Raw genomic sequence first — 26,188 nt, forward strand, 5'->3', positions numbered from 1 at the left:
AGGCGATGAGGATGGAGCAGGATGTGGGGATCCTCGACCAGCAAGCGAGGCAGGAGGAGGTGGGGCGGTGTCCCTGCGAGCTGCCAGGCTGTGGGGGTCCTGCCAGGCCTCAGGACCCCCCGACGCAGAGGGGCCCTGACCGTCCTGTCGAGCTGGCCTGCTAGTTGCTCCCTGGGCGGGGTGGGGGGGGATTTGAAACATGAGGGTCTGACACCCAGATGTGCTGAACGGGAGCCCCTCACTCTGCGGACCCACCCGACCTACACACGGGCCCCTTTGCTCTTTCCTCTCAGGGGAACCCACCCCACCAAGCTGGGGCTTCCTACGGAGCTGTCCCTGGAGAGGGGGTCCTAGTGGGGACAGAACTGGAACATTCCTGAGATGAGGCCTGTGATTCAGGCTGGAGGCTGAAACAGAACTGCTAAGGGCGGGTGTGCCCAGGGTCTTAACCCGAGAGGACCCCCAGCTGGAGCTGGAGGACGGGAGGGGGGGCTGAGAAAGCCCGCCTTGATGTCCCCTGACCGGAGCGGGGCCTGGCCGGGGACCCTGGCCTGGGGTTCATTGCGCAGAGAAGGCACCTCGGAAGCCACTCAGGCCCGTGGCCCCGCGTGTCCTGATCCACAGGCACAGGCACTTCTGTCCCATGGAAGCCCCGAGCTGGCGGCACAGAGTGTGCTCGGGGTGACCCAGGGGCTGCCAGGCCTTTGCTGTGTGGAAAACCAGTGCCCCCAGACCATGGCCCCTGCTCCCCAGCCGTCAGAAATGTGAGGTGCGCACTCAGGGTCCAGGCTCTGCGGGTGAAAGGAAGGGCCACCACTCCCAGGCTCCCCTGTCCACTCCGAGGGCCCGTGTGCCCCTCGCCCATCTCTGGGCCAGTGCTCTACATCCCCCCACCCCAAGGGGTGCCTGGGGGCTCCTGCGGCCGAGGCACACTTCCTAAGCACCCAGAGGCCTGAGGTGAGCACGTGTCCATCCTTCCCCTTACGCTGAGCCCCAGGGACAAAACTGCCTGCGCTGGCAATGGCACCAAGGCACCCCCTGCCCCACACTGACTAAGGGGCGGGAGAGAAAGAGGAGGCCCCAGATATCCTGGCCTCTCTCGGGTGGTGGGTGTCCCAGCCTGGGCTCCCCCCTGCCCGGCCAGGTGGCCTCACCGTTCCCAGGGTGTGGGCCCCAACCCCAAGGCCCGCCCCACCCACTGCATTATAGGGGGCTGGGAGCTTAGCACGCGTGCAGCTATTTGTGGCCAGACGCCCTTCCCATCCCTCTCGGCCTGGTCCCTCCGCCCTCCCAGGAGGCTTCCATCGTGAGTCACGTCCACACTGGGGTCGGGCAGAAGCAGCCTCGTCGGCTCAGACTTCGGAGGCCACACCCTCCAGAAATGGGGCACCGCCCCAGCTGGTGGCCCGGAGCAGGTGAGGGGAGGAGGGCGTCTGCCCTGCCCCCGGTCCCGCCTAGCTCCCAGCAGCCCAGGCCGCTGCCCTCGCCAGGCTGACCCGCTCCAAGGCCTTGCTCAGCCGGTTCTGCCGGCCTGGGCGGCTCATGGTGACAGCATATCACCGGGTGAGGATACTTTGGCATCGCGTCCTGTGGCCCTGTCCTGAGTGGCTCAGAGGTCAGGTGCCATGCTCAGAAACGGCCAGCCCCAGCCCCTGCTGGCCGGGAAGAGCCAGGACCGCCGCAGGCCCTCAGCAAGCTGGATTGCCCTGAGGTGGACCCACCCAGAGATCACAGGGCCAGCGAGGGGGCAGCAGGGCTGGGGGGCTGGGGAGCTGGCAGGCAGAGGGGACGTCTCCAAGGGTCTGAGCCGCTTGATGGGGCCAAGACAGAACCCCACAGTCACACCGAGCCCCTGCGGGTCGCGGTAGCAGTAGCCCCTGCTCTCATCCTGGCCCTGCCTCAACCCATCTTGGCCTGTGCCGGCCTGCATCCTCTGGCCTCAGTTTCTTGATCTGAGACACCAGGTTGGACCAATTAGATGAGCTCATAGTTAAGACAGGGGACAGTTCTTCTGCTAACCTGGCGTGGGGGCTGAACGGTGGCCCTGAAAGAGATGTCTGCCCAGACCCGAGAATGTGGCCTTTCGTGGAATGCGGCCCTTGCAGATGTGATCAAGGTAAGGGCAGAGATGAGGGCGTCCTGGATCAGGGCGACCCTAAGTCCAATGACGGAAAAGAGACACAGACACGCAGGGAGGGGCCACGGGAGGACGGAGGCAGAGATGGGGTGGTGCGTCTACAGGCCGAGGAGCACCGAGGCGTGCTGGCCACCAGCAGCAGCGGGCAGGCCTGGGTCAGACCCTCCCTCACGTCCTCAGGAGGAATAGCTGCCCCCCGCGCCTTGACTTCGGACTTCTGGCCTCCAGAGCTGTGAGAGGAGGGATTTCTGTGGTCTAACCCGCCTGGTTTGTGGCGACTTGTTACGGCAGCCCCAGGAAACGGCTACAGCCGGGACACTCAGGGCGAGGGACGCTCCAGTGACTCACCTCAGAGCCGTCAGGAGCGGAAGGCGGGGAGGGAAGGCCCTCCGACGTGGTCACAGGGTGCAGGGCGGGGAGGGAGCAGACAGTGGCGGAGGTGTCGGCTGGCACGGAGGGCTTTTCTGCAGCACGGCAGACCGCCACTCCGGTCTTTCCGCCCCCTCCCGCCCGTCCTCACAGGGCACAGCACCCGCTTCCTGGGGTGACCGGCCCAGACTGGACCCCCAGTGCGCAGCCCCCCGACTAGGGGTGTCAGTGGTGGAGCCAGAGCAGCCTGGCCCCCGAGCCAGGGAAGCACGGGCGGTGAGACCCCCGGTCGGTGGGCCCCGGAGCAGAGTCTGAGCGTTCCGATGGGGTATGGGGTCCCCTCACTGCGTCCCTGCTGGGCCTGGATGGCCACTTGGCAGAGGTGGGGGTGGGGTGGGACCCCCGAGAACCCGTCCAACTGGATCCTTAGATCCCCCGAGGAGAGGGGAGGGTCGCCAGCCCTCCTGTGAACCAGGGCAACGTGGGCCCGAGGGAAGGGCAAACGTCAGGTCTCCACGTGCTCTGCGGTGGCGCAGCACGTGGGCGCTGACCTCCGGGCACTGCATTGCCGCTGGGAGACACCACCGACCCCAGGGCTGAGGGCACAGCCTGGCTGGGAGCAAGTGGTGGCACTGAGGTGCCCCAGCAGGCCGGCTGCTTGGAGGAGGGCCACTCCGAGCAGGTAAACTGAGGCCCCACGGACACACAGGTTTGTCGCCAGGCACAGAGGGAGGTGGGATCCAGGCCGTCGAGGGTGGTCCCTGCCCGGAGTTGGGGTACCCTGCTGTCAGGGGCGCCCTGGAGGGTGCTGGGCTGGTGACAGGAGGACACCTCACCTGTTTCAGCTCAGACCAGGTTGAGGGGAGTTGGGGGTACACCCGCAAGGGCCCTTGCAAGGATCAAGTGTCGAGTCTCCAAGGTGACAGGTGCTTGCTCCTGCCCCAGAGAGGGAGGGGTCAGAGACAAAGGGAGGGCTGAGAGGGCCACACACGGGAGCTGCGGGGTCATACCGCGGACCCCGATGGGTTCTCTGCTCCCAGCAAAGTGCTGGCTGACACCCGGCCTCCGGGTCTCTTAAAGCGATTGTTTTTCCGCCACATTGTGGCAGCTGTGTTTTCATTAGGGTCCTCTGGGGATGCTTCCGTCTCAGTGAAATTGCAGGTTTGCCATAGTGCCCAGGCCCCTGCCAAGCCTCTCAGTCAGCTGGAGTCCTCGGTGGCCGCAGGATGGCAAGCCACTTCTCCTGGGAGCGCTCCCGAGCCCACTGGGGGCAGAGAATCTGGCTCCGCTCCCTCCTCTCGGGGCCTGACCCCAGGATGCTTGCATCATGGGAACTGCTTTTAGCAGCCCCGTTGCCTGAGCCATCCAGCGCGCGCGGGGGGCCCAGAGTGTGGGCTCAGCAGGCAGCGCTTGGTGAACACGCAGCCCGTCTCTCCCAGGACCCTCTGGGCCTGCAGGGGAGCCATGATGTCACCATGCTTCCACGCGGCTGCCAAGCGCCCAGCGTGAAGGCCCCTCCTGGCCGGCTCGGCACTGACGCAAATCAAAAGCTTCTAGCTCTCCGAGCAGCTGCCACCTGGTCCTCTGCCGGCAGCCCTGTGGCCCACGGCAGGGAGGGCGGACAGCGGCGGGCTCCAACGTGGGACCTGGCATTTGAGACAATCGGCTGCTCTTTAAAGGGCAGCCAGCGTGGCACGGGGGGCTCCTTGGAGGTCAAGGAGAGCCAGCCACCCTCACAGCCCCTGGCGACGTCAGCCACCCTGCCTCTCCATCCAGCGGTGCCTGGGCTCCTTCAGCTCTGCTCATGGCTGCTGGCCCAAAGTGGCACTAGGAGCGTGGGAGGACGTTAGGCCAGGTGGACCCACCCCGGGGACAGATGGGGGCAGGGGACAGGGCAGCCCCCGCGTGGCGTCAAGCAGGCTGGGGTGGAGCTCCATCTTCCTCTGGGTCTCCTTTCACCGTGGGTGTAAATAGCAGCCTTCCAGAGCTGCTACCGCGAGGTCTCCCTGAGCCTCCGCGGGGCTGGTGGAGTCTCCCCTTTCGGCAGATCCTCACCAGGGCGATCCACAGACGACACACACCCGGGGCTCCCTGGAGGGACGTGGGGAGCCGGGAATGGCGATCAGGTGGACCCAGAGCAGCCTTCCTGGCACCTCCGGCTGAGAGCCGTCCTGGGGGCCTGCCTGCCCCGGAGAAGGCCACCTCAGCCTGCCTGCCGGAGCGTCCTGTCCTTCCTTAAACACGCACACACAGGCTCATACACGTACACACACGTGCACGCACATGCACACAGGCAGCCCGTGTGCACACAAACACACAGGAGTGCAAGCACTCGCGAACATGTGAACACATGTACGTGCCCCACACTCTCACACGGTGTATATGCACACATGCGTGCACATGTAGACATGCATGCAACACACACACACACATGCACACACACGCACGCACACGCACGGGGGTTCAGCTGCTTTCTGTTCCCAGATCAGCGCTTGCTGTCACCGACAGGGCACTTTCCAGGATTTTGACCAATTCCTGCTCAATACAAGGACCCCCACCACTGTGCAGGCAGGACCCTGGCCCTCTGCCCTCGGCCTCAGTGGACGCAGAAGGACAGGCTGTCCAGGGGCTGAGGTGGCCGCCTGGGGGGGGACCATGAGGAAGCCGCTTGGGGTCCAGGCGCGGGTCCAGGCAGGCCGGACGGGACAGGAGCTGAGGACGAGGGCACCAGGCCCTACCTCGGGGCACCTTTGTCTCCACAGGCAGCCGGGGTGACCAGAGCCCAGCTCCTGCCGCCTCCGCCTCAGCACAGGCGAACAACTACGTGGCCAGGCGGACGTGGCCGGGTCGTGTGCAGAGAAGAGCCCACCTGGGCGCCACCCTGGGTGCGGCGGGAGGCCGCTGCTGACCCCTTCCTGTGGGCAGCACTCGAAGGGTCGGGACCCCTCCCCGCGGGGCGCCTGCTGGGGCGGGCGCTGGCCTGTGAGGCGCTGCCTGGAGACCCGAAGTGTCTGGCGCTCGGTCCCATCCGCGTGGGCAGCGGGCCCGCCAGGAGGCCGGCCCCCCCTCTTCTCGTCAGGGGGCTCTGTCCCGTCCTCGTCCCAGGGCGGAGGAGCTGCCGCTGCCCCATGGGGACACGCAGGGCCCTGGGCCTGTGGCCGCCGCACGGCCTGCAGCCCTGACCCTGAGTCGGGGCCGCGGGACTCCGGGTCACCACGGGGTCAAGGGCTGCTGTGTCCTCTGCTCTCTTGTTGCTGTGTCTGTTCTCCTTCCTCACCCCCACCAGAGCCCTGCTGCGCTGTTCTGGATGTTTCCACCCGCAATCCCAGGCAGCTCGGGGCCCTTTTGCATGCAGATGGATGAGGTGCAGCAGGGGTTAGGAAGGAAGATGACCACGGCAAGAAGCAGACAGACAGACAGACAGAGGAAAGGCTGGGTCTTGCAGGAGACCCCAAGCTGCTGGCGGGGCTTCTCAGAGGGTGGCTTGCGGGTCCCTGACCTGGACCTCCTGCTCTGGGCTCGGGAGGTCTGCAGGCTTCTGGGCAGCCCTGCGTCCTCAGCCACCAGGGCAGAGTCTCGCGGGGCCAGACCGGCCTGGCTCCTGGGCCCACCTGGAAGGGGAACTGGGGCTCCTCAGGAAGAGCTATTCCCCCCCACCCCATGGCCTCCCTTCTGGCTCCCTCTTTCTGCTCGTGGGCGGAGGCTGGGCTTTGTTTTGTTTTGTTCTAATAATCTAAACAATTGGCACAGAGGCTGCATCAGCTGATGGGCAGTCGGCCGACGGTCACGCTGTCCACGTGGCCAGGCTGGCGGCCGTCACGTGCAAGCGGGGAGGGAACTGGGTGGGCGAGCCCAGCGGTGGCGCCCCAGGCTCAGCAAAGGCGTCCCAGAGGTAGAAGCACGCCCCTCCCCTCCCCTCCCCACACCAACGGGAAAAGGCGCAGGAGGGTTGAGCCACCCCTACTCCCCAAGGCAAACAGAGACCTGGCCGCCAGCCCTGCGCCCCCGACAGAGGGCCCTTTCTTCTGTGCTCCAGCTGAGCAAGGCCGACTGCGGCCAACAGTTTCTGCTTTCCTGCCCGCTCCCTCTCGAGCTGCGGTGGCAGTGCCCCAAAGCCGGTATCCGCACACATTCCAACCTGCCCTTTGGTTTGTAAGACGTAAATATTTGCTCTTCCATTAAGAAAATAATCAGCAGTTATCCTTTAAGTGGAGTGTACACACTGGTGCCCTTCAAAAAGCAAATGCTGCTCTTTCTAAAGGTGGAAGGAGAGAGCCGGGCTGGGCAGCTCTGGGAGTGTACGCCTGCCCTCTCTGTGCTGCGCCCACCTGCCTGAACGCTCTGGAAGCTCAGGCAGCATGCAGGTGAGACTGCATGGGGGACGAGGCAGCCCTGGCAGCTCACAGCCCAGCCCACATGTGGGGCTGGGCAGGATGCAGGCGGGCTTCTGTCTGGGGGTGAGCCTTTCCGGACCCAAGTCTTCACAGGGCCTCGCTGGAGAGCAGTTGGCAATGAGAGAGAGAGAGGGAAGCTGTGCTCGGGCAGAAGGTCTGTATCTGAGTCTCGGCTCTGCCTTGTCCTTGGCTCACTCTCACCAGGCTCCCGTTCTCTTCGTGTAAAATGACGGGGTCCAGCTGCTCTGTACCGCCGCTGCCCTTCCCGGTGAGTGAAGCTGGAGCTGGCGGTCCGGGCCGTGCTATGGGGAACCCGCGGTGGGTGCTTTGCAGGTAGCACTGACAGCGGCCTCGCGGCAGCCGAGCTGGGAGCATTTACACCACGGGCATCGGCACGCGCAGCAAATCCGGGCTGTCTGAGAGCAGGTTACCCGTGTGCCCCTAGCTCTGGTCATCGAAGCCCCTCCCACCTCTCAACCCTGGGGCCAAATCAAGGACTAGAAAGAGTATATGAAGTGCCAGCATGTAAGAGGCCCTTTCTAAAAGATTCGCAGGAATACCCAGGAAAACAAACGAACAATGACGTAAACGCCCAGGCCACGCTCTCTCCAGTCCCCAGCAGGCCCCTGCCCTGGAGACCAGGCTCTCCCGGAGGCCAGACTCCCGTGGGCACGGCAGGCTGCTCACCCTCAGGGACACTTGCACAAGGACGCCGCATCTGCGGACTCCGGGGAGTCCTGAGGGCGGCTTCCCCGGCCTGCGTGGCTACGGCGGCCCTGGCTTCCTCACTGCCTTCTTTAAGTACTTATGGAGAAGCCTGTGGCCTCTTTGGATCTGGGTGTGCACACGTCTGAGGCCTGGCCCTGGCTCTCTTCCCCAGGGGCTCCAGCAGGACGTGCTCCCTGACGGGACCCAGCCGAGGAAGCCCCGCGGGAGGGGAGACGGTGCAGAGCGAAAGGCCATCCAGGACCCCCGTGATCTCATTTGGGCCCCTTCATGGCCCTCTGAGCCAGGCTCCGGGCTTGAATTATGAGAATCCCATAAGTAACGTTCGTGGGGAGCTGCTGCCTGGTGGGGCTCAAGCAGGACGGGCTTCCTCTTCATCCTGACCACGGGCTCCTGTGCTCTCTGGACGCGCCCAGAGCTTCCTGGGTCTGGGAAGGGGGAGGGTTTGTTTCTTTTCTGGCAGCAGGAGCCCAAGATTAGGCAACAGCCCACCTGAGTGAGGGTACGGGGCAGGGGAGAAGGTGGTCCCACAGGAAATGCCAAGCGGGCAACTGGGGCACTCCTTGAGTGTGATCACATGCCCATGAGTGGGTGGGCCGTCCTTACCTTTTTCCTCCTAGAAAGCATGCCTCCACCTGGAGGCCCTCCAGGCTGGGCTCTCCCTCTTTTAGGAAGCAGCTCTGTCCCGAGCCTGTCTGGCTGGTCTTACTATCCTTCTCACTCCTCCTGGGTCTCCAGCCTCCAGGGGACCCTTCTCAAGGGCCTGTGGACATTCTGCCACCCTGTCAGCCTGGAGGATGCTTCTCTGCTTGTCCTGAAGACAGGGCAGCTTCCTGCCAGGTGCCCTCTGCATTCCACATTCTGGAAGGCTCCCAAGAGCAGACGTCCAGTGAAAGGCAAGCCTGCCTCTGCAGTCACACGGGTTTCCAGCCCCCTCCCCTGATGGTCAGCCACCCGTCCCTGCCTTGGAGCCGCGGCGGCTGGGAGACGGCGAGGTGGGCTGCCAAGAGCAGGGGTGAGCAGCCGCTGCCCCGGGGCCCTTGGGAGGCTGCCTGTCAAACAGCACAGGACACGTGATCCCCGAATCCAAACTCCCAAGGCAGAGAGCTCTGCAGGTGGGCCACGTGCGGCCGCGTCCGCCTCCTGCACAGGCCGTCTGTCACAGGGCTCTTCCTGGCTCGCTCTGCATGAAGTCCCCTGCCAGGGACGTTGGGGACACTTGGCTCTGTCCTCAACGCTGTGACATCTGGACTCTGCAGTTTGGGCCAAGATAGAAAACGGGTGGAATGTTCCTGAGACGAAACCCCTCATCCCACTGTCCAGTGGTCCCCAGACCACATCGAGTGGGTCAGAAAGTTGTCCCTCTCCTGGTCATAGTACCCCTCACGGGCTGGCGATAGAATGTCCCCTCAATTAGCCTTAGGTGGGAAGTGGAGCCCGCAAAACTCTCTGAGGCCTTACAGCGGACAAGCAGGGGCAGCAAGACAAGGGCCTTGGGTGGTCTGAGCCCAGATGTTCTAGCAGGTACTGAAGGCCACGCCCAGATCCCCCACCCCCTCCACGTGGCTTGTGTCTGCCTTAGCCATCTCCCACCGGAGAATAGGAAGCAGCCCCCAGCCCAGGCTTTATGGCTGGGACCACAGGCCCGCCCCTCCCTCCAGGACCCACCTGAGGAGGCACGGACGGCCCCCCACCAACAAAAAACGTGACCCAACACCCCAGATTTCTCCCCGTTGTCCCCAAAGCACGAGGGACTGGTCAGACTTCTGCCCCTACCAAGCTGCTCCCGTTCCCGTCGCCCCCTACCCTCAGGAGGGCCTGAGGCGGTTCCCTCTCCTTCAGGGGCGCAGGAAAAGCTCAGCTTTTCTCGGGTCCCTCCTAGGGCGCCTGGTGGAGTCCACACTCGAGCTTTGCGGCCGACTCAGAGGGGCAAGGCAGTGGCGGGAAACACACACAGTGGCAGATTCCTTCCCAGTCCTTAGGCACCGGCCCCACAAGGCTGGACGCCTGCTAGGCTGGTGACTGACGTGGCCACAGGCAGGGAGGGGACATCAGGGCCAGAGAAGCCCAGGTCCAGCGGGAAGAGGCCTCCAGGTCAGCAGGGCCACGGGGACCCTCCGCTGGAGGCAGGAGGAGGGACAGGATGCAGGGTCTGCTTTTAAAAGTCACGTATTGATTTTCTTGCATTTTAGAAAAAGGCAGAGCATCAAAACCGTGATTGCAGGGATTTTATCCCTATGGCCAGGACTGAGTCAGTAGCGATGTTAGCCTTGAGCTGACCGAAGGAAAACTAGGAAATGAGAACACATCTTGGACCTGCTAAGACCTTGCTGTGGACCATGAATGACGGAAGAGTGGGCCGCATGGAGCTGGCCCGGGCTCTGCAGACTGTTTCTGGAAAGGGCCAGGGAGTACAAAGTTTAGGTTCTGTGGCCACTCGGTCACTGTTGCAACCACTCGGCTCTGCCCGTGTACTGTGAAAGCCGCCGTGGACGACAGGCAAATGAGTGGTCGTGGCCTTGTGCCAATAAAACTTTATTTGTGGGCCCTGAAATGTGAATTTTGTATAATTTCCACATGTTGTAAAATCATCACTTCTTCTTCTCCTTCTCCTTCTCCTTCTTCTCCCCTCCCCTTCCCTCCCCCACTTCCCTCCTCCTCCCCCTCCCCCTCCCCCTCCTTCCAGCCATTTAAGTGTGTTAAAACCATTCTCAGCCAGAGGGCTGGATACAGATAGGCCAGCTTTGAGCCATAGCTGGCGACCCCGATCCCGTCTGATGCTCTCATTTGTGGATGAAGTGACAGACCCAGCAGTGGGCAGGGACTTGCTGAAGCCCACAGGGCACGCGGGAGCAGAGCCTGGACTGGGGCAGCCCCAGGCTTACCCACTCTCCCTGCTTCCGCTTCCTGGGGCTCCTGGGGTGCCACACCCCCTGACCTCAGCAGCACCCTGCTCCTTTGGGGACAGCCCGACTCTGAGTGGTTCTGGAGGCTGCGGACCTCAGAGCCCGCCTGCGGGGACCCCGGAGACTTGAATGACCCGCCGCCCCCTGCTGCCCCAACTCCACACCCACCTCCTGGCTAAGGCGACTGGCCCAGGAGTGGACGCCAAGCTGCACGGTCGGGCCTCCGTGGAGGCGGAGAGGAAGGGGCGCTCGTTCCTCCGGGGGCTCTAAGCCGGACCACCGTGCAGGCCTTGGAGTGCTGCAGCCAGGACCCCTGTCCCCAGACTCCTGAGGAGTCCCCTCTGCGGGGAGAGAGGCCCCACCTGGAGAGAACCGGGGAGGGAGACAGCAGAGAGGGGGAGGCCGCCGGGGGCCCCGAGGCCCACCCTGCCCAGGACTCCCAATAAACTCTGTTTTTACTTTAAGTTATTTTGAATTGGGATTTTGTTTTTTGTTTTCTGAAGTTCCATATCTTGAGCTCGCCCTTGACACTTCCTGAAGGAGAACCACACAGAGGATGCTGGGCCCAGAGTTCACGGTAAAGCAGCTGCGCCGCAGGGCCAGGAGTCGGGGAGGGGCTGCAGGGAGGAATGTGAGCCGACCACACTCAGGAGAGAAGATGACACCCCGGAAACCCCGCACCCCGAGTGGCCTCTCCTTAGAGCTGCCCCAGGAGACCCTGGAACATGGCCTCGCGGCATGTCGCCCTCGCCAGGAGCCCCTTCCCGGCCCATCTGCCCCCGACCCCTCCAGGGGGTGCCGACACCACAGCCCAAGCTGTTGCTGCACCAAGATGAGCCCTGGGAGTTGCCAGCTGCGCCGGAATATTCCGAAGGCCCAGGAGGCTGTCAGACTGTGACATGTGATAAAATCCCCAAATGTTCCAGGACAGGAAACCGGTTTAACCTTAGCATTTCCCTGCCGATGGCTCCCGACCGTCTCACAGCACAGACTGGCTGGGGTCCTGCGAGAGGACATGCATTGATCCAAGAGGCCATGCATTGATCCGACAAGGGCCTGAAACATCTTTTGGCACGCGGCAGTTGGCAGAGACATGAATAAAAGATCCATTTGACATTAAAGCATCCTTTCTCTAAGGCAGCGCTTTATTTGCCTCTGAAGGGGATGAGGGCCTGAGGGGGAAGCTGCCCCGGGTGAGGAGGTCAGCGGCCAGGTGTGGACACCGCAGCCGCCTCTGAGCATTGTGACAGCAGCCCAGCGGCCGAGGGCCCCCCCGGGAGCTGAGGCTTGGCCCCGCCCACCAGGACACCTGGGTCCCGGGGCTCCTGTGGGAAGGGCATGCTGAGCTGGGACCTGGCCGGGCCTGTCCTGTCCGGGGGCCCCAGGGGGCCTTGATGAAGGTGGACTTGTGTGCAAAGGGAGGAGGGGTGAGAGGGGCCTCCCTGCCCTCTCTGGGGAAACCAAGGCAGGAGGGGAGCCCGGGCGCTACCTGCACAGAGGACAAATCCCAGAGGACCTCCACCTGCAGGCTGGAGAAGCAGGGGGCTGCTGGGGATTGCCCAGTGCAGACCCCGAAGCCCCGCTTCTTCCCACATCCCCGCCTGCCTTGCACAATGTTCTGAAGAGGCCTCGGTGGGGAGAAAGCCGCCTGGGGAGTGAGGGCCCAGCCTGCCTGGAGCCCTCCCAAGACGCCTCAGAACCAAGGGGGTCCTTTAGACCCTTGCTTCTTTCAATGCTATGTCAAAATTGTCCAGTGTGGCAGTTTTTAGTACAGATATAGGAATATGTGTGTAGACCCTGCGTAAGAGCATGAATCAAATTGATTAGCAGAAGTGTATTTTTCCATAATTTCTTTTTTTTTTAAACAGTCCTAATCTTTTTTTAAAAATTTATTTATTTTATTTGTTTATTTTTGACTGTGTTGGGTCTTTGTTGCTGCACGTGGGCTTTCTCTAGTTGCGGCGAGCGGGGGCTACTCTTTGTTGTGGTGCGTGGGCTTCTCATTGAAGTGGCTTCTCCGTATTGCGGACCATGGGCTCTAGGCACACGGGCTTCAGTAGTTGTGGCACACGGGCTCACTAGTTCTGGCTCGCGGGCTCTAGAGCTCAGGCTCAGTAGCTGTGGCTCACGGGCTTAGTTGCTCCGCAGCATGTGGGATCCTCCCAGACCAGGGCTCAAACCCGTGTCCCCTGCATTGGCAGGCGGATTCTTAACCACTGCGCCACCTGGGAAGCTCTGCCATAATTTCTAAACAGCATCCCACATATGATGACTGTGGTTTCAAACTCCTGAAAAAATGTTCAAGAAAGATTTGAGTCCTCCAGCAACTTAACTGACCTCTTGAAGGCCACGGCTGAATTGAAGTAAGTTCTGGAAACAGGAGGTACCTGGGTCACCTCAGGATATAATCCCAGAGGGACTCTCTTCACTACCAGACTTACTTCTCCTCCCTTCCCCTCCCCCTCCTTCCCTCCCCTCCCCCTCCTTCCCTCCCCTCCCCCTCCTTCCCTCCCCTCCCCCTCCTCCTTTCCCTTCCCCCTCCTCCCTTCCCTTCCCCCTTCTCCCTTCCCTTCCCCCTTCTCCCTTCCCCTCCCCCTCCCCCTTCTCCCTCCCCCCTCTCCCTTCCCCTCCCCCTCCTCCCTTCCCCTCCCCCTCCTTCCCTCCCCTCCCCCTCCTCCCTTCCCTTCCCTTCCCTCTCCTCTCTCTCTCACCAGCTTCCCCTCCCACTTCCTGCCACACACTCACCATCCACTCCCGTTTCCAAACAGAGCCAGCAGCGCCAGGCCCCTCTTGCCTCCACACCATTACAGGTGGTCCTGCAGGTGAGCCCTCTGACCTCCCCCCAGCGCTCATGCCAACCCTGCGTGCCAGGCTATGGATCCCACTGAGCCAAACTTGGATCCGTAACCACGGATGCAGCTGCTCTGGAGTGACATCTGATAAAGGAGCTTGGACTCAGATGCCGGCTTTCCTGCCTGTGCCCCCCACCCCCGTCCCACCCCTTGACTGAGGGAGGTCAGCCGTCCTGGACAGACTCTCCTGCTCGAGGCTCAGGAGAGGAAGTCTGGGGACGCCTGGCCCCTGGGGACATTGAGCCTGGCATCCTCTGTGCTAGTTCTTCAGGGCCAGCGATGTCATATACAGAATAGCTGATAATTAGCCACCAGCACAATCCAGCTGTGGGTTCCTTGCCCCCAGTTTACGGCTGGCACCTCCTCTGCACAGTCCTTACACCTCCCTCCCTCCTGGGGCCTATGAGACCGAAGCAGAGTGAACCCCGGTTGCAGGATTCACCAGGACCACTGAGCAGGTGAAGGGTGGGGGCCAAGGGGGATGGAGGGGATGCTCAGGGCTGACGCTCAGAGGCCCATCACGTGGGCAGCTGCATACATGGTTTTAACCCTTTTATCCTCACTATAAAAATAATACATATTCATTCATAGAGAATTTGAAAATGAAGAAAACTATTAAAAAAAAAAAAAGAAGGAAAAAAACCACCAGCAATCCACTACACAAAGAGAACACTATCAACATTTTTGGAATGTTTCCTCCCAGCCTTGCCTGTTTCTATGCATTTTAAAAACAGAGCTAAATATTTTCTGTGGGTGCTCGAGCTGTGTTTCCTTAGAGCTTGGATTTGTCTAGTCAGCATCCCTTTGTCACAGAGCCAATGGTTTTAACTACATGTTCTTATTTTCTGTATGCTTGAAAGTACAGGGAAGCTCTCCCCTCCCCGACTGGGGAGAGACTGCCCTTCCTGGGGCCGCCAGCACTTCGTGACTCGAAGGCTCGCTAGAGCTCCTTCACCTGCAAACTAACCGATCCCAGTCTATAGCCCCACACCTCCTTATCTAACCTCACACAAAGCCCATGTTGCCCCTGCCCCAAACCACTCCAGGGCCGGGTACCAGGCAACGAGAGACCCCTCTGTAGCTCAGAGCTTGCCAGGGTTATTTATACGGGCCAGTCCTGAACTGTGTACCCTGCCCTGCCTTGCGCTTCCTGCAGAAAACCCGATCAAAGCTCTGGCCTCGGCCCTCCCCTTGCTCCTTCTCCTGCCTCCTGGCCCAAACCCAGTGTTTCCCCATGGGGCCCTGCATGGCGTATGTGCCCTCTTCTTCGGGAAATGTAGGTATTAAAAAAAAAAATCTTCTTTCAATAGCATTGGCCTCTCCTTGTTGGAACTCACTCATACTGCTGTAAAATAAATCCCAGGTATGATTTTCATACTGTGTGTGTGTGAGTGTGTGTGTGTGTGTGTGTGTGTGTGTGTGTCAGTGTCTCACTTTTGTCACCTAAGATGGTAACATGGATATTTTCCAATGTCATTAATGCTCTTTTTAAATGTAATTGTAATGAGTGTATAATATCCTCTCCTACGGATATACCAAAATCTCTCCCTCTTTTGCTATATCTGGTTTGCTTCTATTATTTTTTTTTTATTACCCTGAGATGAACATTTTTGTGAATCAATATTTTCCCATGTTTTGGGATCTTTCCTTATGTTAGACAGTCAGAAATAGAAGCCCTGGTTCAAAGGGACATTTTCAGGTGGGGTATTCACGTTGCATCCTCCAAAGTCTGTCTGCTTTTATGCTCTAATCATGGCCAGCACTGAGGATTATCAATTATGTGAAATTTCACCAATTTGACAGGGAAAATGTGGTGTTGTGGTTTGAATTTCTTTGGCTGCTGGTAAGGTTGGACTATCCTCCCTGTATTTTGTGGTCACTGATATTTGCTTTCTTGAGAATTCCCTAGTCCTGTTCTTGGCCTATCTTTCAAATTGGGGTCATTGAGACTTTTTTTTTTTTACTTTGCATATTAAGGGGATTCTCGTGGGTTGAATTGTGTCTCCCCCTGATTCCTATGTTGAAGCCCAAACCCCCAGTATCACAGAATGTGACCTTATTAGGGAATAGGGTCCCTGCAGGTATAATTAGTTAAGATGAGGTCATATTGGAGCAGGTCGGCCCCTAATCCAAAATGACTGATGTCTTTATAAAAAGGGGAAATTTGGACATAGACACGTGCATAGGGAGACGCTGTGTGAAGATGAGGGCAGATCAGGTCATGTTTCTACAAGCCAAGGAACCCCAAGATTATGTGCAAACCCCCAGATCTAGGGGAGAGCCCAAGATAGATTTTCCCTCAGAGCCCTGGGAGGAACTAACCCTGCCCATACCTTGATTTTGGACTTCCAGCCTCCAGAACCAAGATAATACTTTTCTTTTTTTTTTTTTAATTAATTTATTTAATTTATTATTTTTGGCTGCGTTATGTCTTCGTTGCTGCACCCGGGCTTTCTCTATTTGTGGCGTGTGGGGGCTACTCTTTGTTTCGGTGTGCGGGCTTCTCATTGCGGTGGCTTCTCTTGTTGTGGAGCATGGGCTCTGGGCACACAGGCTTCAGTAGTTGCAGCTCACGGGCTCTAGAGCGCAGGCTCAGTAGTTGTGGCGAATGGCCTTAGTTGCTCCGTGGCATGTGGGATCTTCCTGGACCAGGGCTCGAACCCATGTCCCCTGCATTGGCAGGTGGATTCTTAACCACTGTGCCACCAGGGAAGCCCTGATAATACATTTCTATTGTTAAGGCTTTCTGCTTGTGTACAGCAACTCCAGCAAATGAACACACAGATTAAACCCACATCTGCAATACTTACCAATGTGGTCTCCAGTTTTCCCATGTGGAGGATGAAAGGCACCTCTGCTCACCTCTCCCCAGGGACCCCGGTGAGGTTCCTAGGGGCTGGCCCTGCATGTCTCATGTCACCAAGAATGTTGAGCTGCCTCCACCCCTTTCCTCCTGGAGAGGAGCTGCAGGCTGTCCCGGAAGGAGCTGAGATGACATGACACAAATAGCTCTGTGACCCAAGCCCTCCTCCCGTGGCTCCTGCTGCATTTGTCACCCTGGTGACTGGAGGGGAGCCGCCTGATGGGGGGCCTCCAGCCCCAGCATCTGATGGTTCCCAGCGTTCTCAGAAACGAATCTCCTGTAAAAGCTGCATAAGCCCAGGTCTAGCAAAGCATCAAAGACTGAACTGCTTTTGCCCACCAGGTTGGGCAAATTCACTGGATCCTGAATGAGAGTCCCTAAACAAGGAGTGGCCAACCCAGCACAGATGGTTGGGGACAAGGATGGTGTGGACACAGAGAATGGCGAGATGTGGATGCAGAGGCCCAGGCCAGCGCAGACCCAGGCCACCTCGGCGTCTCTGTCCTGCTGGTCAGAGCCAATAGGGCCAGCCACACGCGTGCCAGGCTCGACTGTGTAGCAAAGGGGCGTGGTTTCCAGCCCATGCACCCACAGCGCTGCTCGTCCGCCGCTCTGCGCTCCTCCCATCCGCATCCGTCCTGCTGTCAGGGGCAGGGGGCTGCACACCCACTGCCCAAGCGCACGTGCCCACCAGCTGCTCCGTCAGCTCTGCCCCCAGGAGAGCCAGCAAGGAGGTAGGGTGGGGCTGGGGCTAGGATCAGCTCTTGTTCCTTCAAGGTGGCATCAGTGGCCACAAGGATCAGGGCAGGCACCCCCATCCTGCTCACGGTGGCCCATCGTCAGCACAGCTTCAGCAGGGCCGAGGGCAGCTCCTGGCTTGGGAGAGACCCTCCGGCCTTCCCCTCCTCCAAGCCCTTCCTGCCCCCTCCTGCTTTCCCAGCATCCAGGGAGCTGGGCCCCCTGTTGGAACACCTGCTCCAGCTGGTCTCCTGGCGGGACCCTGACTGCCCAGTGTACCGTCCTTAGAGCGTCACCAACCACCAAGCAAAGGTGCACCTCCAGGCCAGGAGGGTCAGTGCCTGCGCCCTGCAGTCGCGCCACAGCCTGTGCGAACACGAACGCCAGCGCCCCACGCCTGCATCGCCGCTCCCGGGCCTCAGCCTGCAGGTCCACGCGCCCACAGACCGCGGCTCGTGCAGAGGGCTGAGTGGCAGTGTCACTTTCAGCGGCAAACTCCTGCACTCAGGCTAACTATCCACCCTTTGTGGCAGAGGAGGAGTGCTGACGCACACTGTCACCTGAAGAAGCCAAAGTCCAGGACCACACGTCCCACGCCACCGTCTCTGAACAGAGGAGGTGAGACAGCGCGTGTGCTGGTTAACGTGGGGACACCCTCCTCCAAGCCTGTACTCTTGTCTCTGGGAGGGGAAACCAGAGGAGGGAAGACCTCGCTGCATATGGACGCTGTTGTGCCTTTAGAACTTCAGAGTCTGTGCCACGACACAAAGCACGTGTGAGAATGTGCTGTTTGTTCGAAGAATTAAATTCGAGCAAAATGATTATTTTAGAAAAGATCCTGGCGTGCGAGGCAGGCAGTGGTGGGTAGGCAGACCCCTGGGAGTACACACAGGCCCAGGCGACACAGGGCATCAGGACGACCCCCGCCCACAGAAGACCCTGGTAAACCAGAGGAGCTGGGCCCCCAGCAGCCCAAGGCCCAGGCCCACGGCCTTGGGGGCTCTGGTGAGGGAGGCTCTACCCTACCCCAAGGGCGCGGGAAGGTCGTCTGGGGGCTGGCGAGTGTGCCTGCTGATTTGGCCATAATGAGTAGGTGCAGCCCAGAGTGGATGTGCCTAATGACAGGCCTTGGGGCTGCCCTGCGGAGCCAGGCCCTGGGACTCACTTCAAAGCCACACGCTGGCAGCGAGGGCTGCTGGTGATCGGAGCTGTCTGCACTGCTACTCCCCGAGGGTTTATGCCACCCCAGCCCCGCCAGCCAGGGGAGCCCAGCGGAGGCCGCCCGGTGCAGTGTGAAGGGAACAGGCCCAACCCAGACCCATGGCGACAGGCCACTCAGCAGCCGGGAAGCTGGCCTGGCCACGCCTCTGATCGCCACAGGAGATGGCCAGCAGGGAGGACGGAGCTGCTGGAGCTTGGGCAGATGTTGGCACCAGAGGAGATGAAGGGCGGGCTGGCTTCTGTGCCCTGCTGGAGGTGAGGTCCATGATCGTAGATTGACCACCATGTGTTCAGGAAGCATGACTTTTAACTCCGAGCTTCCACCTCAGGGGTCGCAGGTTCCATCCCTGGTCAGGGAACTAAGATCCCGCGTGCAGTGCAGTGCGGCCAAAAAAATAAAAAGGTCCAAGAAGTATGACTTTTAATATGTTTATTCCAAGTGTATGTGCATCTGGACAGTGGATTAGGTGCTGGAATTTGGTTTTAATATTTCTTTATTGAAACCTTTGGTTGAACCTTGTGATGGCTTGGCTCGAAAGTCCCTCCAGAAAGCTGTCTCTGTAGGTCTTGACTTGTGTCTTCTCTGCTCAGAGGCCTGTCTTCCTCCTCCCATCAGCTCAGTGCCTCTGTCCTCATGGCCAGCACCGTGGGCAGAAGGCCCTCCCTCCCCATTCCCTCTGACACTTGGATGCATGGCCTCCTCCACCAGGGACAGACAGATCCCACAGCGGACTCTGGGTCCAAGGGACCCGACCTCCTGCACTGACCCTCCCTGGTCCCCGGGCACACCCTGCAAAGGGCCAGCCAGGGTTGATGCCACTTCTGGGAGGTTATCACTGCCTTAGAGTCTGGAACTCTCTGGCTATAGCTCAGCAGTCCTAGCCTCTAAGAAGGCAGACTCAGACTCTGCACTTTAAATACAGTGAAAAAACATAGCAAATCTTGAATACTAAGATTCATCTTTTAGCAGTTTCACCGGCTGCATATGTCTTTCCTGGCCCAAATAATAAAGTGACAGACACTGGGGTTCCTCACACAGATTAGAGTCTGTCCCCCAAATAAATGAGTTGCAACATTAACTAGTCACTGTTAATTAAGCACACACACAATTTACTCATTTTAAAAATAACCCGCTTAAAAAGAAATTAGGTGATGTCAGTAAGATGGCAGACTAGGAGGTCCCAATGCTCATCCCCCCACAAAAAACAACAAAAACAATGAATAAACTGCTGCGTACAGATGAAAATAGCTCTGGGAGAACTCCACAGTACAATATAGAAGCTGCAGAAACTCAGAGACACACAAAAACTGAGGATGGCCACGTAGACAATCACAGCAAACATTTTACCTGCATCGCCCTGTCCCCTGGTCTGGCACACCTGGGTGCCGACAGGGACCCCTTGGCATGACCTCCCCCTGTGGGGGAAGGACAGCAGGATACCCGGGAAGCCCTCAACACCATTGCAGACACCTGCAGCTTTCACTGCCAAGGACCAACACCCCCCCCCCCCCCCGCAAGTCTTCACTATGCTCAACCAGCTGACACAAGTGCCTGGAGCCTATGCTGCTACCACCCACCCACCCACAACCCACACCCAGAGAGGAAAGGAGCTGCTGCTCGGCCACCACAGAAAAGGAACCACCACTGCACCCTGTCACCTCTGGGCTGGAGTCGTCACATCCCCCATGATGGTGCACACCCTGGAACCCTGCTCCATGGCTGCTTTGCCCGCGCCCATGCCTCAGGCTCCCCCACATGATGGACCGGCACCAAGAGAGATCCCTTGGCCACAGCTTTCCCGCATGAGGAGAAGAGGAACAGGAGGATCTCAGAAGCCTCCGCCACTAAGGACCCCACAGCCCTTGCTGCCACCGTGGACTCCTGCAGCCACGGTGGACACTGGCCTCAGCTGGTGCAGCTCCCCAGAGGCGATGCTGCTGTGCCCTCCGTGAAGCTGGAATCACTGCTGTGCACGCTCATCTCCCAGAGTAGAATCTGTCACACCCACGCAGCTGGTGCCCTCACACCCACCTGTGGGTGAGGGTCTTTCCCCACTGAAGCCGTCTGTAAAGTCTCAAAGAGGTGACTTTCCCTCAAATGCACAGACATTAACTCAAGTCTACAAGAAACATGAGAAACCAAGGAAACGTGACACCACCAAAGGAACACAATACATTTCTGGTAACTGACGCCAAAGAAATGGAGACCTAGAAACTGCCTGACAAAGAATTTAAAATAATTGTCTTAAGGAAGCTCAGCAAGTTACCAAAGAACTCAGACAACTCAATGAAATCAAGAAAATAATACATGAACAAAACAAGAAGTGCAACAAAGAGATAGAAATCATGAAAAAGTACCAAAGAGAAATTCTGGAGAACAAGGATACAATGACTGGAATAAAAAGTGTGGTGGAGAGCTTCAACAGCAGACTCAACCAGGCAGAAGAAAGAATCTGCAAACTTGAGGACAGGCCATTTGAAATTATCCAGTAAGGAGAAAAAAGAATGGAAAAGAACAAAGAAAGCCTACAGGATTTATGGGACACAAAAGAGAACTAATACATGCATATGGGAGTCCCAGAAGGAGAAGAGAGGGAGAAAGGGGCAAAAAGATTATTTAAAGAAATAATGGCTGAAAACATCCCCAATCTTGGGAGGAAAGTGGACATCCAGATATATGAAGATCAAATGTCCCCAAACAGGATCAACCCAAAGGAGACCACTCCAAGACACATTATAATCAAATGGTCAAAAGTCAAGATTAAAGAGAGAATTTTGATAGCAGCAAGAGAACACTGCTCTTCACATATATGGGAATCCTTATATGACTATCAATAGATTTCTCAGCAGAAACTTTGCAGACCAGGAGAGAGTGGAATGATGTTTTCAAAGTACTGAAAGAAGAAAAATGCTAACCAAGAATGCAAGAAAAATGCTAACCAAGAAAAATTATCCTTTAAAAATGAAGGAGAGACAAATTTTTCCCAAACAAAAACTGAGGGAGTTCATTACTGCTAGACTTGCATTACAAGAAATGTTTAAGAGAGTTCTTCAAATTGAGATGAAAACACACTAAACAGCATGTGAAAGCATAGGGAAGCATAAATCTCACAGGTAAAGGTAAATATATAAACATGGTAAATATATACATATACATATATATATATATATATATATATATATAAATGTAACCCTGTAAAGGTAGTGCATTAATCACTTTTAACCTAATATCAAAGTCAGAACATAAAAATTTGTTAATGGATACAGAATATTAAAAAAAGCAAACTCTGTCATAAGACACAAAATGTGTGTTGGGGAGGGCAAAAGGATAGTCTTTTCGTATGCAGTGGAAGTTAAGTTGTTATTGATTTAAAATAGAAGGCAATAACTATAAGATATTTATGCAAGCTTCAAACCAACCACAAAGGAAAAAACCTATATTGGATACACAAAAGATAAAGAGAGAAAAAAAGGCAAATCACTACAAAAAACATCATAAAGCAAAGGAAGATAGCAAGAGAGGAAGAAATGGACAAAACAACCGGAAGGCAAACAGAGGACAATGAACAACATGGCAATACAAAGTTTCCACTTATCAATAATTACCTTTGATATAAACAGATTAAACTCACCAATCAAAAGCATATAGTGGCTGAGGGGATTAAAAACAAAACAAGATCCAACAATATCCTGTCTATAAGAGACTTACTTTAGAATTAAAGGCACACATAGGCTGAAAGTGAAGGGATGGAAAAAGATATTTCATGTAAATGGTAACTGAAAGAAAGCAGGGGTGGCTATACTTACATCAGACAAAATAGGCTTTAAGTCTAAAACTGTCTCTAGAGACAAAGAAGATGATTATATAACAATAAAAGAGTAAACTCAAGAGGAAGATATAACAATTAAAAAATATATATGAGCCCAACATCAGAGTAGCTAAATATATAAAGCAAATATAGGCAGATCTGAAGGCAGAAATAGACAGCAATACAATAATAGTAAGGGACACCAACACCACACTTACAATAATGCAGAGAGCATCCAGACAGAAAATCAGTAAAGGGACAGCTGACTGGAACTACACTGGAGACCAAATGGACCTGACACATACGGAATTTTCTACTCAACAGCAGAAGCCTACGTATTCTTCTCAAGTGCACATGGAGCATTCTCCAGGATAGATCACATGTTAGGTCACAAAACAAGCCTTAACAAATACAAGAAGATCAAAATCTTTCCAAGTGTCTTTTCCGACCACAATGGATGAAACTAGAAATGGGTAACAGTGAGAAAGCAGGAAAATTCACGCATATGTGGAAATGAAACAACACACTCTTGAACAACCATTGGGTCAAAGAGAAAATCAAAAGGAAATTCTAAAAGTATCTTAAGGCAAACAAAAAGGAAAACACAACATTTAAAATATATGGGATGCGGCAAAAGAAGTAATAAGAGGGAAGTTTATAAACACATACGTTAAAAAAAGAAGAAAGCTCTCAAATAAACAACCTAACTTTACACCTCAATAAACTAGAAAACAAAGAACAAACAAACCCAATATTAACAGAAGGAAAGAAATAATATATTAGAGAAGAAATAAATCAAATAGAGGATAAAAATAGAAAAAAAATCAATAAAACTAAGAGTTGGATTTTTGAAGAGATAAAAATGACAAACTCTTAGCTAGACTAACTAAGAAAGAGAGAGGGCTCAAATAAGTGAAATCTGAAATGAAAGAGGAAACATTACAATGGATGCCTCAGAAATTAAATGGATCATAAGAGACTATTATGAACAATTATACACCATCAAACTGAATAACTCAGGAGAAACAGATATATTCCTAGAAACGTACAACTTACAAAAGCTGAGTCAGGAAGAAATGGAAAGCCTGAACAGACTAATAACAAACAAAGAGGTTGAATCAGCAATCAAAAATCTCCCAACAAAGAAAAGCCCAGGACCTAATGGCTTAACAGGTGAATTCTACAAACATTCAAAAAAGAATTAATACCAATACTTCTTAAGCTCTTCTAAAAATAGAAGAGGGAACACTTTCAAATTCATTTTATTAGGCCAGCATCACCCTGATACAAAAACCAGGTAAAGACACTATAAGAAGAGAAAACTACAGGCCAGTATATTAAAAGGATCATACACTATGATCAAGTGGGGTTCATCCCAGGTATGCAAGGATGGTTCAACATATGCAAATCAATGTGATACTACCTAGTAACAAAGTGAAAGAAAAAAGCCACATGATCATCTCAACAGACACAGAAAAACCATTTGACAAAGTTCAACATTCATTCATGATTAAAACACTCAACAATATAGGTATAGAGGACCATACCTTAATAAATAAAGCCCCTATATGAAAAGCCCACAACTAACATCATGATCAATGGGGGAAAACTGAAAGCTTTTCCTCTAAGATCTGGTACAAAGCAAAGATGCTCACTCTTGCCATCTGTTTTCAACATAATATTCGAAGTCCTAGCTAGAGCAATTAGACAAGATAAAGATATAAAAGACATCCATATCAGAAAGAAATAAATAAAATTATCTTTATTTGCAAATGACAAGATCATATATGTGGAAAATCCCAAATACACACAACAAAAAAAAGTATTGGAATTAATTTTAAAAATTCAGTAGGGGCTTCCCTGGTGGCGCAGTGGTTGAGAATCTGCCTGCTGATGCAGGGGACATGGGTTGGAGCCCTGGTCTGGGAAGATCCCACATGCCACGGAGCAACTAGGCCCATGAGCCACAACTACTGAGCCTGCACATCTGGAGCCTGTGCTCTGCAACAAGAGAGGCCGCGATAGTGAGAGGCCCGTGCACGAGGATGAAGAGTGGCCCCCGCTTGCCGCAACTAGAGAAAGCCCTCACACAGAAACGAAGACCCAACACAGCCAAAAATAAAAATAAATAAATAATAATTAAGAAAGCAACTTTAAAAAAAAAATTCAGTAAATTTGCAGGATACAAATTCAACATACAACAACCAATTGCATTTCTATACATAATGAACAATCAAAAAAGGAAATTAAGAAAATAATCCTATTCACAATAGCACCAAAAAGAATAAAATACTTAGGAATAAATTTAACCAAAAGGTGAAAGACTTGTACATTGAAAATTACAAAATATTGATGAAGGAAATTTAAGAGGACACAGTTAAATGGAAAGACATATTGCGTTTATGGCTTAGAAGAATTAAAATTAGTAAAATGTCCATATTACCCAAAGAGATCTATAAATTCAATGCAATAGCTATCAAAATCCCAATGGCATTCTTTATAGAAATAGAAAATACAATCCTAAAATTCATATGGAGCCACGAAAGACCCTGTATAGTCAAAGCAATCTTAAGCAGGAAGAACAAAGCTGGAAGCATCACATTTTCTGATTTCAAATTTTATTACAAAGCAGCTATAGTAATCAAAACAGCATGGTACTGGCATAGAAACAGACAATATACACCAACAGAACAGAATAGAGAGCCCAGAAATAAATCCATGCACATATGATCAATTGATCTTCAACAAGGGTGCCAAGAACACAAAATGGGGAAAGGACAGTCTCTTCAATAAATGCTGTTGTGAAAACTGGATATCCACATGCAGAAGAATAAAACTGGACCCTTATCTCACATCATATACAAAAATCAACTCAAAATGGATCAAAAACTTAAACATAGGACTAGAAACTGTAAAACTACTAGAAGGAAACATAGGGGAAAAGCTTCTTGACACTGGTCTGAGCAATAATTTTTTTTAAATATGAGACCAAAAGTATAGGCAACAAAAACAAAAATAGAAAAATGGGATTACGTCAAACTGAAAAGTTTCTGTATAGCAAAAGAAACAAACAGAGTGAAAAGGCAACCTAAAGAATGAGAAAGAATATTTGCAAACTATATATCTGGTAAGGGGTTAATACCCAAAATATATAAGGAACGCATACAACTCAATAGCAAAAAAACAACCTGATCTAAAAATGAACAAAGAAGGATTTCCCTGGTGGTGCAGTGGTTAAGAATCTGCGCTCCCAATGCAGGGAGCCTGCGTTCGATCCCCGGCCAGGAAACTAGATCCCACATGCATACCACAACTAAGAATTTACATGCCGCAACTAAGGAGCCGGCACAACCAAATAAATAAATAAATAAAAATGAACAAAGACCTTAATAGGCATTTCTCCAAAAAAGACAGACATATGGCCAACAGATACATGAATAGATGCTCAACGTCACTAATCATCAGGGAAAAGCAAATCAAAACCACAATGAGATATCAGTTCACACTCATTAGAATGGCTGTTATCAGGACAAAAGCTAACAAATGTCAGTGAAGAGGTGGAGAAAAAAGAACCGTTGTACACGGTTGGTGGGAAATTGTTATAGTCATTATGGAAAACAGCACGGAGTTTCCTCAAAAAATTACAAATAGAACTATTTTATGATCCAGCAATCCCACTTCTGGGTATATATATTGAAAGGAAATGAAGTCAGAGCTCAAAGAGAGATCTTTACCCCCGTGTTCATTGCAGTATTATTCACAATAGCCAAGAAATAGAAACAACCTAAATGTCCACTGAAGGATGAATGGATAAAGAAACTGTGATGATATATATTTATTTAATAAATATATATTATTTTCTATATTTATAAATATATATTATTTATTATTTATAATAATATTTTATTTATATTTTGTTTATTTATCTATTTTATATTTTATTTATTATTTATAATATTTATTTAATATTTATAAATATATATTATTATATTTAATTATATGTATATAATTAAATTTCCCTCTTAAAAAAAAGGCATATACTATATATGATCTCACTTATATTAGAATCTAAAATAGCAGAACTCATAGAAGCAGAGAATAGAATAGAGGTTGCCAGGGGCTGGGGGGAGGCGGAAATGGAGAGCTGTTGGTAAATGGGTACAAAGTTTTGGT

At 54.0% G+C, this 26,188-nt stretch overlaps 1 long non-coding RNA gene across 5 annotated transcripts; it reads left to right on the forward strand.

Annotated features, from left to right (window-relative positions):
• Nucleotides 1-1,120: 1,120 nt before the first annotated feature.
• LOC309659790 lies at nt 1,121-10,180 on the forward strand. Of its 5 annotated transcripts, none has more exons than XR_014262957.1 (5): nt 1,573-2,116; nt 7,105-7,168; nt 7,781-9,150; nt 9,509-9,720; nt 9,819-10,180. It is a non-coding gene; the product is annotated as an uncharacterized lncRNA (long non-coding RNA). The 5 variants fall into 5 exon arrangements; XR_014262959.1 differs by lacking the exon at nt 7,105-7,168 and having other exon boundaries at nt 7,781-8,522; nt 9,050-9,150; XR_014262960.1 differs by lacking the exon at nt 7,105-7,168 and having other exon boundaries at nt 7,781-7,944; nt 8,302-9,150.
• Nucleotides 10,181-26,188: the final 16,008 nt, after the last annotated feature.

This window comes from Balaenoptera physalus (assembly GCF_965194825.1).
Source record: "Balaenoptera physalus genome assembly, chromosome: 4".
Taxonomy (NCBI): Eukaryota; Metazoa; Chordata; class Mammalia; order Artiodactyla; family Balaenopteridae; genus Balaenoptera; species Balaenoptera physalus.